Source organism: Aedes albopictus, chromosome 2 (assembly GCF_035046485.1).
Source record: "Aedes albopictus strain Foshan chromosome 2, AalbF5, whole genome shotgun sequence".
NCBI classification, from domain to species: Eukaryota; Metazoa; Arthropoda; class Insecta; order Diptera; family Culicidae; genus Aedes; species Aedes albopictus.
This window is the reverse complement of record NC_085137.1, coordinates 244,435,897-244,452,061: the sequence shown is the minus strand read 5'-3', so window position 1 is coordinate 244,452,061 and position 16,165 is coordinate 244,435,897.

Below are 16,165 nucleotides of genomic sequence, written 5' to 3'. Positions count from 1 at the left end.
ATAGAATAAAATTATTGCTTTACTTGCGCGTAAGACTCCATAGCCGTAGGGTTGTTGTAGGGCACAAAGCATAAAAGCTTTCTTCCTCGACTGTCCACAACCACAGCTGCACTAGGCAACAACATCGAAGTCCGGGGGAAGATGGCATTCCAAGCATAGTTTGCGTCGCACTGCAATACGTAAGGATGAAAACTTGCCTTCTCTAAAGTGAGCCTGGCAGCAACGATGCTCTTGGGCACGATTCTTCGGATTGCTGGTGGAAAATTATGGCACTTGATGCCGGCCAGCTGCTTGCGGTTAAATTGTTTCGCTTTGCGTTGCCAACAGCTTGCCATGCCATCATCTCTCGGTCGGCAGCTCAGCGAAACGATATTTGAGAGGATTTTGCGACGGCGGCGGCGACTGTATCCGATGCTATAAGTACACAATAACAAGCTCTCATCATCGTCTTCTGCGGCCGGCAATTGTGCAAACGAATAGGATTTCTTATAGGTATGTATATAATGATAAATTTGGTACCGTAATCCGGGGTAACATTGATCAGAATTTTCTATCTTTCTTGAATAATTCTCTTGGTAAAGCAAACGTTACATGTTTTATATTTTTATAACAAGTACTGACCCTCTGAGTATGTGTTAAGTTACTCGAAAAAGTATTGTAAAACTTTAAAACATGTTTAAATAGGTTTTTCAATCTAATTTTTGATTTTGTTGATTTGGGGTAACATTGATCAAGTCAGTGATCAATGTTCATTTGTGTTGAAAATACCCTTACTTACTAAATTCGGTGTCGCTGATTTCGAATATGTTGTCCAAATTCTAACAAGTTATGTACTTTTTATGTTATTTTAGGTTTTAAATCCTCTAAACCACGAATAACGCCTAAAGGTAGGCAATGGCTTAAGGAATTGATAGCCTACTTTTAATAAATAGTATACAGGGTGTTAGGTTCCTGAGTGCAAACTTTTTAAAGGGTGATAGAGGACCATAAATGGAGAAAAAAATTGTTCTGCGCATATGGTCAAATCTCAACCGTTACGTAGTTATTGAACTTCCCACGTTTTTTACTCTTATTGCCTTAACTGGCTATAACTTGAAAATGGTCAAACTTATCGAAGTTTTTTGACCCTTATTCGAAAGATTATTGAATTTTCTATCAAATGGCATCTTTGAATCGATTGGTTTGGTTAAATAAGTAAGTTCTCTAAGCCAAATAGCTCAAAAGTAGTGTGTTTTAATTTATTTTTGTCAACTATCTTTGAAAAATGCGTAGTAATTTAAAATTCTTTCTTCGGCAAAGCTGTGGCTCCTGTTCCACTCTACAATTCGTTCTTTGACATCAAACTTCAATCTCTCATCGTTTTGTTGCAATTTCGAATTTAACATCGCATTTCAGATCATAAATTTGCAACTGTCATGGAAAGCACTTTTTTGCGCATTGTGCCGCACATTTAAATCAAAATAGCAAGAAAAAGATAAGAGCTAGAAGTTTAGTGTCAAAGAACGAATTGTAGAGTGGAACAGAGGCCACAGCTTTGCCGAAGAAAGAATTTTAATTTATTACGCATGTTTCAAAGATAATTGACAAAAACCAATAAAAATACACTATTTTTAGCTATTTTGTTCTAGAGCAACTTAGTTATTTTACCAAACCAATCGATTCAAAGATGCCATTTGATAGAAAATTCAATAATCTTTCGGATAAGGGTAAAAAACTTCGAAAAGTTTGACCATTTTCAAGTTATTGCCAGTAAAGGCAATAAGAGTCAAAAACATGGGAAGTTCAATAACTACGTAACGGTTGAGATTTGACCATATGCGAAGAACAATTTTTTTCACCATTTATGGTCCTCTATCACCCTTTAAAAAGTTTGCACTCAGGAACCTAACACCCTGTACTATTTTACTGAAAAATAGCATTTTCATAAAAGTTTCGTTTATTAAATCCAACTCTAGGATATCATATTGAAGTAATACAGTGATTTCGAACCTCATATTGTATCTAGTATTCACGCCAAGCATGAATGTTTGACAATGTATCGTTACGAAACACAGTTATGGAAAAATCGATTTAATTCAATGTTTATGAAATTCAATTTTCAAAAATTGCATGTCATTTAATAGCTGAATGATATCAGATTACGATATACCATTCGATAGCAGAAGCTGATTCAATGTAAAATGCTTGTTTGAACATTTCATGAGGTGGGTCAAGCCGATCAATGTTACCCCGCTGATCAATGATACCCCGGATTACGGTACTGGAGAAAGGAATCATTGCTACAAATTGGTATGTGCAAAACAATCTACTGAATCCATTGTTGTTTGTTTGATTTAAATTCAAGAAAGTACAATTGAGGCAACAAAGTTCTGTGTCTCATGGTGTAGTTGGGAGAAATAGTTAAAGATTTGTTCATAGGAATCATTGCTAGCGTAGCATTGGCGATACATTTTTTAAGATTAGTGCGAAAATTTCAAAACAACGAATACAACAAGGCAAATAAATGACCAAAGCCAAACTTGAGAACCAAGATCGATTCTGTTTTGCCTTTTTTTTTTCTCCGAATAGCCATTCTACAGCGTAGTGTGAATGAGCTACAAAATTGTGCTTGACTAAACTTTAAATTGCACCATACTGGAGCGCTTGTTCACTCTGCCGAATTATGATGCAATGGAACAGTTGAATGGAAAAACTGGAAAACAAAACGAATGGTAACAATCTACATGGTTTTTAACAGTTGTTACAACTCTAGTTGTTGTATCTACCTTAGCTCTGTGGCTCTTTATTGATAACCTCTGAATTCACAACAGGTTGTATTAAAATCATTATGAACTTTATGCTGCATTTATCAACCATGTTTAGTTCCGTAAAAAGTTTGCATGATCCGTTAACGCTCAAGGCGCTTTCAGGGGTACCGTAATCTGGAGGAGAGTTGATTACTTTTCACAAATTCTTTCCTATAACATCATTCAGGTATATTGCATATGATTCCAAGCAAATTTTTTTTGAAACATGTATTTAAGGAACCCCCATCAAGCTTCGTTACCGAAATTCTGACGAGAAGTTACAACTTTTTGCAAAAATATGTACAAAAGGCTAAATTTGAAAACTTTTCCAGGGTGAAGTTGCTCAACAACTGACATAACATTATAAGTTATGGAGGACACTATATGAGTATGCTGAATCTAAATTAAGTTTAAAAATTCTTACACCTCTTATGTAAATAATAAAAAAAAAAATACAGTTACAATTTACTGTTCTGCTTGTCGCGTGGTCATGGTATAGTTTTTTTTATTCTTCAATCATTTAACCTAATTTACAGTTTTTTATCCACTAGGGCACTACGTGAGCGATTCCAATTGGAAGCTGTACTTACACTTTGTACAGCGCCTAATCTATTCTAATTCTACTATATCGAACTGGTTGCCGTTGCTCTGCTTTCACTTTCTACCCTATCACGATAGAATGATGAGCACGAGGATGTTGATGTGTGGCTATTGGTTGTTCTTTTTTCCAGTCCGATTCTGGGTCCATTATGAGGTTCCGGATACTCGGATACCTGTACAAGATTCTCGGAAGTTACTTCCAAAATCGAGTACTAGTTTACGACACAGAGGTGGGTCGGAAGTGTTTTCACGATACCTCAGGAGTCCCGCAAGGTTCGATTCTGGGTACGGTGTTATGGAATGTCATGTACGACGAGGTGTTGAGGTTAGAGTATCCAGTGGGAGTGGTGATTGTCGGATTTGCCGACGACATTACGCTCGAAGTCTACGGTGAAACGATCGAGGAGGTAAAGTTGACTACCAACCACTCGATTAAGGTTGTGGAGGCGTGGATGCGGTCCAGGAAACTGGAGCTGGCTCACCACAAGACAGAGGTGACGGTTGTGAACAACCGGAATTCGGAGCAGCAAGCGGTGGCACTGTTACAGATGGTGTCCAATAGCTCTGCGGTGTACGCCAGTGAGGTGCACCCACTTTTCATAATTCTTCCCTTTGGACATAGCGTGCGGCATCCTTATCAGAGAAGACATGGCGTGCTTCTAAATGTGCGGCACAAGAGACATACGCGGGACTGCCAGGATGGCCTCCATGGTCAAAAGGCAGCGCGCGTAGGACAGTTCCACCAAAGGAAGGTGTACCCATAGGTTGATACCGAGGGTAGATAGTTGGATTAATAAGCACCAAGGGGAAGTAACATTCCACCTTGCATAGGTCCTTTCAGGTCATGGAAGCTTCTTACAGTTCTTCACCGTTTCGGGCATGCGGGTTCTCCCGAATGTCCTGGTTTAGAGGAAACGGCGGAACACGTTTTGTTCGTGTGCCCACGTTTTCGCACAATGCGTGACCGCATGCTTGCCACAAGCGTCGAGGACACAACTCCGGACAAATTTGTCCAGAGTTTGTGTAGGGATGAGTTTGGATGGAATTCCGTTTCAACGGCTATCACCCACATTGTTTTGGAGCTACAGGGTGCGTAGACTCGGAGAATTGCTAATTCAGATGCGGTACAAGAGGTGGTCCAGGGGCTCGGAGTCGACTTCGTAAGTCATACTGGTGTCATGCGGTCGAAATCGACCCTTACAACGATTAAGTGGCCGCGGAGAGGAAGTCCTTGTAGCGCTGCTGTCATGGCGTCGGTCTACTGGGTTGGATCCGAGTCTACGGTTGGAAAGGGGTCCTCGGTAAGGGCCGGAGCAGGTGGAGACCCTACTGTCAGCAACCTTCTGGTGCAGCTGAGAGGGCCTGCAGGGTAGTGATACCCTTGCCATTAGCAGGTTAGATCTAGTTGAACGTAGGCATCAGTTCTTGATGCTTGCAGAACAGTTGGGCGCGGGCGTGTGGTTGGCCCTGCCCACCTTCCGTCCGAGGACAAAGGGAGTGGTGAGGACCACTCGTGAAACTGGCTAAGCGCCAGCATGCTATGGTGATGGACTCTCCAAAGCGAGTCATCGAAGTTCGTTGCTGCAGGCTACGCGGCTAACGTAGAGGGTGCGATATGCACTAACCTCTCTTTGAAGCAATGTCCTCTTGGTGGTTCCGAAGAGACGAAGGGTTTGGCGATTATAGGAATGTTGTTTAGTGGGTCGATGAGAGAGTAGTCATGGCAAAGTCATGGCTTTTACTTTTGTTGTAAAAGACGGCATTAACACCACACTACCAGGAAGGGCCGCCGTTCGGGTGTCTGTTGAGCAGATTTTCACCCTATGGCTAAGAAGAAAAAAAAAGCTTAACTGCCGTGTGCAGCAATAGGGATTACCTTGTTTAGAATATACCATGTATATGATAGTCGTCATTAAGTTAACATGAAATTCAGCATGCTGTATGAACATATGTATTTGGAGCAGTTCATGGCGTACGCAATTTGGCTGATGTTAATGCACCCTCTGTTTGCTGAACTATAGTTTCTTTATTTATTCATCACATTTTTGCTTTTCTTTCACTCCGGAGTATTTGTGGGATGACTGTAGCCCAACATGTTTGCAATTTCTCTTCGGCCTAATGAAATTTGGTCATGCTACCAAGAAATACAAATCCTAAGTACATATACTGCCCATTCGGCGCTCACTGCTCGGCTTAATTGCGTAAATGCTGGTTGCAGTCTGATTATTCTGCACATCGACGTTTAGATGGAAAATTCATCTCATCAGCGAATCATGGTTGACCTATAAATCATTCCGCATCGCCTGTGTTGCAGCTCGAGCTCAGAATTTCATAACACATCATTCAACCGCAGCACAGCCAGTCAGTGGGATGACAGGGGGATATCTACCTACTGCATCGTTTATGCTGCATGCGGTTATTCATCTGCCTTCGCCGGTGCGTGATGACACCAATGTTCATCGAGCTGGATGCTATCCGTAGAGTAAGTTACAGTTTGTTCCGGGCAGGAAAGGTAATGTCTAGATTGGATGCTCACTGGTAATCCCTCCCAAATGGCTGCCAGCCGTATATGATTTGTGGGAATTCGTGAGTTTAGCTAATTGGATCCCGAAATGAAACATTATTGCCCAGCAGGAGATCTACAGTCGTGCAAAAATAATTCTAGTGCTGGATGGATATCCTGTCACTCTAAGTCTAAATAATATAATTTCTATGCATTATTATGGTTAGTAAGTTTTAAACAAATTAGTCGTAAAATCAACACAACCCAATGAAATTTTATCACGGCCAATATATAAGAAGAACATCTGCTCTTCACTTACCTAATCCATCCTGACAGTCAAAGCTGAACCCAGCTTAAGGATGATGAATTTTACCGCCATAATAAGATTTATCTACACTCTGAAGCTCCCACCCAAAAGCCCGCCACTCAACTCTCATCTGATGCCCATATTTATAGGTGGTGATTTTTCACCTGCCTGTGCTGGACCTCTGCCCGAATTTGACCGTACCCACGCCGACTTGGAAGAAAGATGGATTCCTTAGAAGCCAGGTGACACCCCGAGGGTGGTGGGCGAGACATCCATCATAAAATAAATATAGACTGTCGCTTTATGGCAGGAAGGCCATGGATTCATCGTTTCCGACTGCTATCGGAGAGCACGAGCAGAGAGCAGTCAATGTTTGCCTACAAGCACAATCCGGTTAATGGGGTTGGTTAAACAAGTTGTTTTAGGGACGACGTCTGAAGGGTGACGGAATCTGAAACGATGCCGCATGGCAAACAGACAAACTGTCGTGGCTTTATATAGCACTGATGCCTAATGAGCGAAAGAACAAGGAACTTCCGAGAAAGGACATCAATTAGCCAAAGAATCTCAACGACCAACTAATGGTCCAATGAATTAAATCTTGTTTTGTTTACTACGATGGGCATATTGAACATTATTAATTTTATATCAACTGACTTAGAAAACGATTTGGAGAAGTTTTATCTCTAGGAAGCATATCACCAACTTCCATGAGACTGCAAATTAGATAAGTGTTCAATCGTTATGGGAAAGGATGAAACCTAGTGAAATTGTAACAAAACTGAGCCAATTCTTGCTTAAACTGAATCAAACGCAAACTCTAACCTTGAAGGGTTGTTTTACGGATTGTTTATTACATGTCGAATCTTTTAAGCTTCAAACACTTTTAGAAGGCTGGGTTTGCCGTAAAGTGCAGTGGTTCATCTTACGATACTGCACACCATTCGTTCTTCTACAAATCGCCCTGAAGAAAATACAAACCAATGGATCGAAACGTCGGCGATGAACTGGATAGTTCACTTGAGACGTTAAAGCAGATTTTAACACTGCCCAGTGCCCATCGTTGCTTTGCTTAGTCTGGTATGCGTCTCAGCTTATGCCACAAAAGTTCAACTTATTGGACGCAGTGGTTTAACTTCCCCAACAGAAGAGGAAAAAATGCTTCTCAGGAAAGCCGTTCTATACCATTATTTCCCGCAGTTCTAGGCGGGCAATATTATCATATGCCGCTTTGAGGTTGTTTGGGATCTGATATTCACGCCATCTCTGGAGGATTTACCGTTCGTTGACGATCTCTCCTGATGTCGACCGGCCGACGATGAAGCCGGGTTCATAACTTCCCTCGAAGACATTCGCTTCAGACGAAAGACGATGAAAGATGATCCTACATAACTAAGGGCGCTTTTGGCTACTGTTTTGACGGTACCCCAGCAGTGGTCCAGTGAGGTCACATTGACCTCTTCTTCGTCCGTGCTAAAATCACCGATTTTGTCTAGAAATGTCATGTTTGAAATTAAAATTTGAAATTGTTCGATCACTCGAGAGATCAGTGGACTAGATTTGGATCCAGTGGACGACGACGACGACAACGGTAATAATGACAAATCGAATTGGTCGGTGAAACGTTTTGAATTTATTTTCATTTCCCCAAACAGGCAGCGTGCCTGCTGGGAAGACGACTATTGCTACTACTCTTTACATTCAAATTGGGCCTGCTTTTTATAAGCAGACAGAGGACGATTGAACAAGGTTGGCTGTGCACTACCTGCTACTATGCCTGGAAGAGCGCAAAGCAAAACAGGCAAGCAATGCGCAAGATTGCTTGGGTGACGCTGCCTGCTGCAGCACGAATAATAGACGTGGACTGTTGATGCTTTCAAATGATCGGACGAAACAATTGAATGGGCTGCTGTTATACGATGTGTTGCTTTGGCGCGGCTTATGCAGCCACACTGTCAGCGCCGTTTGCGGTATATATTGGTTTTGTTGCTCATTCACTTGACTTGATTGGGATGAATGGTTTTGCGTGATGGTTGTTTGTGCGCAATTTTTAGAACAGTTCGTAACCGAACAGAAATGTTTTTCGAAAGTATGCTCTAGCAAAAATTCACTTAAACCCTTTGCGCCACCCCTAAATATCAACCGAAATCGCTCATTTTTGTACAGCTCACTTATTTCGACTAGTAGATCACTTTCCACTTGGGAAATCATATCCCGGAGAGATTTTTTGAAATAAGCACCACCCTACCTCCCTCCTCTGACCGAAAAGCTAACTACACCCTTGAGGTCAGGTTAGCTTTAAGGAAGTGGAGATAAAGTGAGACGCAAGTGCCAGAAATTCAGTAGAATTAATCCCTGAATAAAGTGTTGTTGTCCGTGAAGTGCCGTGCCGACCCTGAGGCTATTGAGTCGGGGAGTCTCAGTGCTGCTCCCGACCGACTTACCCGATAATTACAGTCGCTGTGGCGTTACAGGGGAATTTGAGGGGGTTAGGGGACCTAGAGTTTCTAAAAATACATTTTGAATCACTGCTATTAAGTAAGCTTCAGGGCGGTTTCAGCAGCGCTTTAAAGCGTTTTATAAACGGTTCAAGAGGTTTCAGAAGAGACTCAAAGCATTTCAGATTGTAGATCCGATGACCATTACTGAAGGGAGCTCTTAGAGATTCTTAAACAAACATTGAACCATTACCACTTATCAGCACACAATTTCATGAGGCTGTGTAAGCATGACATACTTACCTTACCGATCAGGCTAAGGCCGGGGTGGCCTCTGCTGTACGTAGTAGCCGTCTCCATTCCACTCGATCCATGGCTCTTTGTCTCCAGTTCCGCACTCTGCGTAGGGTCCGCAAATCGTCCTCCACTTGGTCGACCCACCTAGCTCGCTGCGCTCCACGTCTTCTTGTACCGGTCGGATGACTCTCGAGAATCATTTTAGTCGGGTTGCTATCCGACATCCTGATGACGTGACCCGCCCACCGTAGCCTCCCGATTTGCGCGGTATGGACGATGGTTGGTTCTCTCAGCAGCTGATGCAGCTCGTGGTTCATTTGCCTTCTCCATGTCCCGTCTTCCATCTGCACTCCGCCGTAGATGGTACACAACACCTTCCGTTCGAAAAGTCCAAGGGCGCGTTTCGTGCCCATAGAAGACGACCGGTCTAATCAGCGTTTTGTAGATAATTAACTTCGTGTTACGGCGAACTTTATTCGATCGTAGAGTTCTGCGGAGTCCGAAGCTAGCACGATTTCCTGCCACAATGCGCCTCTGAATTTCTCTGCTGGTGTTGTTGTCGACGGTCACCAGTGAGCCCAAGTAGGTACACGAATTCTTCAACCGCCTCGATTTCACCACCGTCGATATAAATTCGGGGTGGCGGGCGCGGTCATTCCTCTCTGGAGCCCTTTACCATCATGTACTTTGTCTTCAACACATTCACACGGAAAAAAATCCATTCCCAAGACCATGAATATGACTCATAGTTTCCCGATATTTTTATGATTTTATGTTATAAATATACACCATGATTAAATTTTATGATCTTATGATTGATTTCACCATAACGCTATGCACCCGTTATTGTTTTGGCTTTCGACGACCAAAAATGGAAAATATAATCATGAAGCTATGATTAAATAAGCTGGGATCATGAGTAGCATTCATGAAGCCAAGAATAATTTTCATAAACCTGGATGCAGATCCTGATGCTTTACCACCAGATTCATAAAATTATGGTTTGGTGAGGTAGAACCATGCATAGAATTCATGGAATCAAAAAATACTTTTATGGTTCCGTCGTCGTCGGACCTATATGCTTCTCAGTCAAATTCATAAAATCATGGTTGAGGGAGATGGAACCATGCATAGAATTCATGGAATTAAGAATTACTTTTATGATTCCGTCGTCGTCGGACCTCAATGTTTCTCAGTCAAATTCATAAAATCATGGTTGAGGGAGATGGAACCATGCATAGAATTCATGGAATTAAGAATTACTTTTATGATTCCGTCGTCGTCGGTCCCAAATGATTTTAATTAGATTAATAAAACGACGCAAGCTAAAATCATAAGAAAATAAAATACGTGATATCAAAGCCCATTTCAATGAATTTAGGACCTATCCATCATCCTTTTTTCTATGAGCAAGCAGCACTTTTTAGTTGGCCTCTTGTTAGTGAAGATATGTAATGTTCAAATATAAAAGAGAACAACAATGATCGAACTCACCGGATAATCATATTTGGCTGGTTTATTATTTTTGTCTTTGGTACCTACATCCAACAGGCTAAGGATGCCCTCCAAACCACATCAATTGTTCTCTAGTTCACATCGCTTGCTGAGTCTCCGAAGTCGTCAAACGATGGATAAACCGGAAAAATAGAGAGAATTACCGAAAATTAACGCGCGATTCTCACTTTGCTTCACTCTCCGTACATAAACTCGGAACTACGACGGATGGCACAACGAAAACGCGAACTGGGCACTGTTTACTTTTTGCGCGTTTACTTTTTAGTCAATCAACTCCCAACAACCTGCCGAATCTTACGGGCACACTGTTTCGATGTTCCATTTCCTCATATATGCACATTTATTACTCTAACCAAATAAAAACTTTGCAAAAATAGCAGGTTCAACTTTTTCCACATGTCTGTGCTGGACGACCGCGCGATTTATATAATTGCATATGGCAGATAAGTGTAACGCTAGGAAGCGACCATGAATATAATTTATGAAAATGCTTGTTTCTATTCATATTTCTGGTCAACTCATTCATGATATTATGAATTTAAATTATGATATTATGAGTTGGCAGACATCATAAGAACATGATTTTTTATTCATGGTTAGGGGAATGGATTTTTTTCCGTGCATGACTAATCCGATTCGCCTGGCTTTACTCTTTAGTCGGATGTATGTTCCCGCCATCGTCTCAAATTTACGAGCAATAATATCAATATCATCAGCGAAACCAAACAGCTGAACGGACTTCGTGAAAATCGTACCACTCGTGTTAATCCCCGCTCTCCTTATTACACCCTCTAACGCGATGTTGAACAGCAAGCGCGAAAGACCATCACCTTGCCGTAACCCTCTGTGAGATTCGAAGGGTCTCGAGAGTGTCCCTGATACTCGAACTAAGCACGTCACTCGTTCCATCGTCGCCTTGATCAGTCGTATCAGTTTATCTGGGAATCCGTATTCGTGCATAATCTGCCATAGCTGTTCTCGATCGATTGTATCATACGCCGATTTGAAATCGATAAACATGTGATGTATGGACACGTTGTATTCGCGGCATTTCTGCAACACCTGGCGGTTGGCGAACATCTGATCTGTTGTAGCGCGTTCACCTATAAATCCAGCCTGATATTGCCCCACGAACTCTCTTGCAATCGGTGATAGACGGCAGCATAAAATTTGAGAGAGTATCTTGTAGGCAGCGCTCAGTAGTGTTATCGCGCGGTAGTTCCCGCAATCCAACTTGTCGCCCTTTTTGTAGATGGGACACACGATACCTTCCATCCATTCCTCCGGTAATACTTCCTCCTCCCAAATCTTTGTAATGACCCAGTGTAGTGCTCTCACCAATGCTCCTCCACCGTATTTTAGAAGCTCGCTTGGTAGTTGATCTGCTTCAGCGGCTTTGTTGTTTTCAACCGGCCAACCTCCTCCTCAATCTCTTGGAGGTCAGGGGCCGGAAGTCTTTCGTCCTGTGCACATACTCCTAAATCTGTTACCACGCCACTTTCGGTACTTGCAACTTCGCCATTGAGGTGCTCATCGTAATGCTGCCGTCACCTCTCGACCACCTCACGCTCGCTCGTGAGAATATTCTCGTAATTATCTCGGCACATGTCGGCTTGTGGCACGAAGCCTCTGCGCGAGCGGTTCAGCTTCTCGTAGAACTTTCGTGTGTCCTTAGCGCGGTACAGCTCTTCCATCGCTTCGCAATCTCGTTCTTCCTGCTGGCGCTTCTTCATCCGGAAGACTGAGTTCTGCCTGTTCCGCGCCTGTTTGTAACGTGCCTCATTCGCTCTCGTGCGGTGTTGCAGCATTCTCGCCCATGCTGCATTCTTCTCGTTTTTCAACTGTTCACATTCGCCGTCGTACCAGTCGTTTCTGTGATTCGGAGTCGCGAAGCCTAGTGCTGTAGCCGAGGTACTATCTATGGCGGTTCGGATGTCCCTCCAGCCATCTTCAAGTGTAGCTGCGCCAAGCTGCTCTTCCGTTGGTAGGGCCACTGCTAACTGCTACGCATAGTCTTGAGCCACTTTAACGTTATGCAGCTGTTCGATGTTGAGTCGCGGCGTTTGACTTCGACGCGTGGTGATAACTGTCGAAAGTTTTGAGCGCATGCATACAGCGACTAAGTAGTGATCTGAATCTATATTCGTACTGCGGTATGTGCGGACATTGGTTATATCCGAGAAGAATTTACCGTCGATTAGAACGTGGTCGATTTGGTTTTCTGTTTGGTGGTCGGGTGATCTCCAGGTGGCTTTGTGGATATCTTTGCGGGAGTAGAAGCAAATTAATGAGAGAACAAATCTTTTCCAATTGAATCTCATGAAATAAGACACCAATTATGCCATCGTGCATTCTGTGGATGGTTTAACTATCAGCACTTGTCGAAGCCGTTGTCCGGGCACAGCAAAATAACTGCCGGTGTGGTACTCAAGCCTTTAACAGATCAAAAAATCAACGCGTATTATCTGATCATTAATAGCTCATCCTGTAGCGGGGCTCAGCATCATCAACCAGAGGATTGAGGGATCGAATCTCAAATTCAGCGGGATCAGCAAAAAAAAAGCAACTGCAAAAAAAGCCTCAAAAGTTGCTCAGGAGAGTGTGAGTAAAAATAGAAAGGGAAGAATATGAAGCGACTGAAATGCGCAGGGGAAAATATTTTGGTTTATGTTCGATTTTTTGAGGATAGGAAGGATAAGCATTTAATCAGCCGTATATTGGGCCAAAACCTGCTTTTAACTAGCACTTATGGCGCATATACGGTATATTAGCATTTACAGACCTGCAGTAAAGGCGCATATAGTGCTAAATAAATGCAATTTTTACTGCTTATTGGTTACCTGGGTATTTATGCAAGCAGGGACGCCACGCGAGGCTTGGTACATCCCCTTATAGGGACAGGGCTCAGAGCCAATAAACGCTAATCGAGAGAGTCCATTTGAACCTAATTCCCTCCAGTTACTTGCCTGCATCAGGATGCAGGTCGGGAACGTACCTCAACACCTCGCTGTTGTTGTATGAGATGGAAGGCGGTGCCAACATTTGCTCATCTGTCGTTTCTGGTCAGTGTAACCTGGCCCTCAACGTAGTTCGTGCCAATCTCGTACATAGTCTTCTTATGGGTGATGCTTCGCTTCAGCGGCAGTTGCTAACGGCCATCTTTGGCAGTGTGCAGGAGAACGGTGTGTAGCGGCGAAGGATGAACCACGAGCTCGCTGCACTCTATGGTGAACCTAGCATCTGAAAGGTCGAAAAAGTTAAAAGGATACGATGGGCGGGGCATGTTGTGAGAATGCTGGACAACAACCCTGTAAAGCTGGTATTCGCAAGAGATCCGGATTGTAACGAATGCTTTGGGTACGAGACCAGCAGCAGTTTAAGCGCCACTCACCAAAGTGAGACTGCTGAGGCTGTTAATGGCCCGGCAGAGGCTTTTTCTAGGGCAGGTTGGTTTATTCCCTCAAACACCGATCACCTTAGCTAACCCCAAGATAGGTTTCAAAGAACACCCAACTGAACTAACCAAATTCAAGAAAATTTTAACCGAAAATCTAAACTTACTCTAAATCAATTCAACCAAGAACGAAAAAGACTAAATGAGACAATTTCGTTAAATAATATAAAGCAACTCAAACCGTTTCATTCGTCAACCTTCGAATCGGCGTTGGCCTACCAATTTCAAATCCTGTTTATTTAAAGTTCACGGTAGGATACAGAGGCCTAACGTTTTCCTAAAGGTGACGTCACCAAATTTCAAGTAGGTACCTAAAGCTAAATGTGGTCATAAATCTAGGAAAAAAATATATACAAATCAAAGCTCTGACCTTTTCTGTCGGCAAACCTGTTGACTCTTCGTCGAACCACAGAAAACAGACATTTAAGCTCGAACAAAAATACGTCGAAATCGTGTGTAAATGATTTAAGTGTACCTCAACGCCACCAACGGAGACTGCCCCACTTATAAAGTCGATTTGACCTCACGATGGCAGTGTTCATCGTTAAAATACACTAGCCCACAAGGCGACACGAGCGCCAAACGGCCAAAAACGGCGAGCACTGGAAACAAATTTGACAACACAACAATGTAAGTGATGGGACGCTAGCGCCGCGCAACGGGAGCATAACCACATACTCTAATATGACCGTTACAAAGTTTTACACAAGGCAGAAAGCGAAGATAGACGTCTGTTCTCTGTGGTCGAACCGTTCAGCAGTTCAGGAATCCACCGGGGCTTCGATCGAAACCATCCAATGATGATTCTTCGTTCACGTGACCTTCGGGCATGCACATGCAATTGATCTCTCACCAATTAGTTCGAGCTTCCACGGGCAGGCGGCGCATTCAATTCGGTAGCTCACTTCAAATTTGCAGCTGTATGTGTCGCGTATTCCACTACGTGTAGACGAGCTTCAACTACTTGCCAGTAGGTGGCACGCTCGTAAGCTTCTGTACCATGCGTATCGTTCGTGCATTGTTTCTAACTACGTTCTGGTAAGCACCGGTAACAGGAGGGCTTACCCACGATGCGACAAGCGGCGAGATGGTGAGCTTTCCGATGTTGCGTGGTGTTTGGGAGCTCGCGTGAGAGTTGTTAAGGTGCAGGGGTGGTCCGAATCGGTGACGGATACTTCAACACAGGGTTTCTCAACCGAGGACACACTGCACGGCCTAGCATAGGCTCCCGCGTTGACCAGCGGGATACACCTGGTCAATCAATTTCAGAACAATTCACGTTAAGGTCACTCTAATTCCCCATAAGATTTTCATATTACCTTTTTACAAAAAGAAATTAGTTCACACCACGGGTGAGATTGAGGTACAAAATGGCTTCCCTAGCATGAAAAACTATCTGAGAAAATTGAGCACAATTATTAGAAGTTTTAACACCACTTGATGTTCTCTGATTTTCACCTGCACAATTATTTCAACTTTCAAACTGGTTTTTAATTTTTTTTTTGGCATAATTCATACATAAAACTTTTGATTTCGTTTTGAGCTAAATCTTTGAAACTTTGTTCGTGAACTTTACGTACACCGATTTAGATACGTTGACGAACCGCACGAGAATCAAAATGTCCGACGAAAATTTAGTTTTATAAATCCCTCCCAATTGCGTACCTATTTTATTGTGAACGCAATTTGATAGCACCCCATCTCATTTCATCTTTATCATTTTCATTTTCTACGATCTCGTTCTACCTTTGCTTTGTATACTTCTATACAAAAAAGGTAGCTGAGATTTTTCTATTCGTTGGAGTTAGATCAGCTAGGTTTTATTTAAACTTCTCTTTTGGTCAGCTGAATGAGATCTATGGAGTAACTCACACGAACCCACGAGACATGCTATATCGACTTTCCGAATTAAAAAAGCTTCAGATGTCTCATTCAAATGGAGAGATGGCGCCATGTTGCAAAGGTCTAAATTTGAAGAAGCTTTGTACACTGTTAATTCAATTGTTAAAGGATGGTAAAAGAAGATCTGGAGGGCAGCGTGCAAGATGGGCGGACCAGATGCAGTTTCATTTTCGGTTTCAGTAACGTTTTTTTTTTGGGTTTCGGAGACAGTAGGTTGTTGGCCTAAGGTCCCCTATTCACCGTGGTGGGGCTGCCACCTTAGGTATAGCTTCCGGTGGAGGAGAATTTCATACTCAGCCGCTGGATGCCAGAACAGACGCTGTTTGAGCCGTACCTCCTTGGTGAAGAGACGCTCGAGACGTA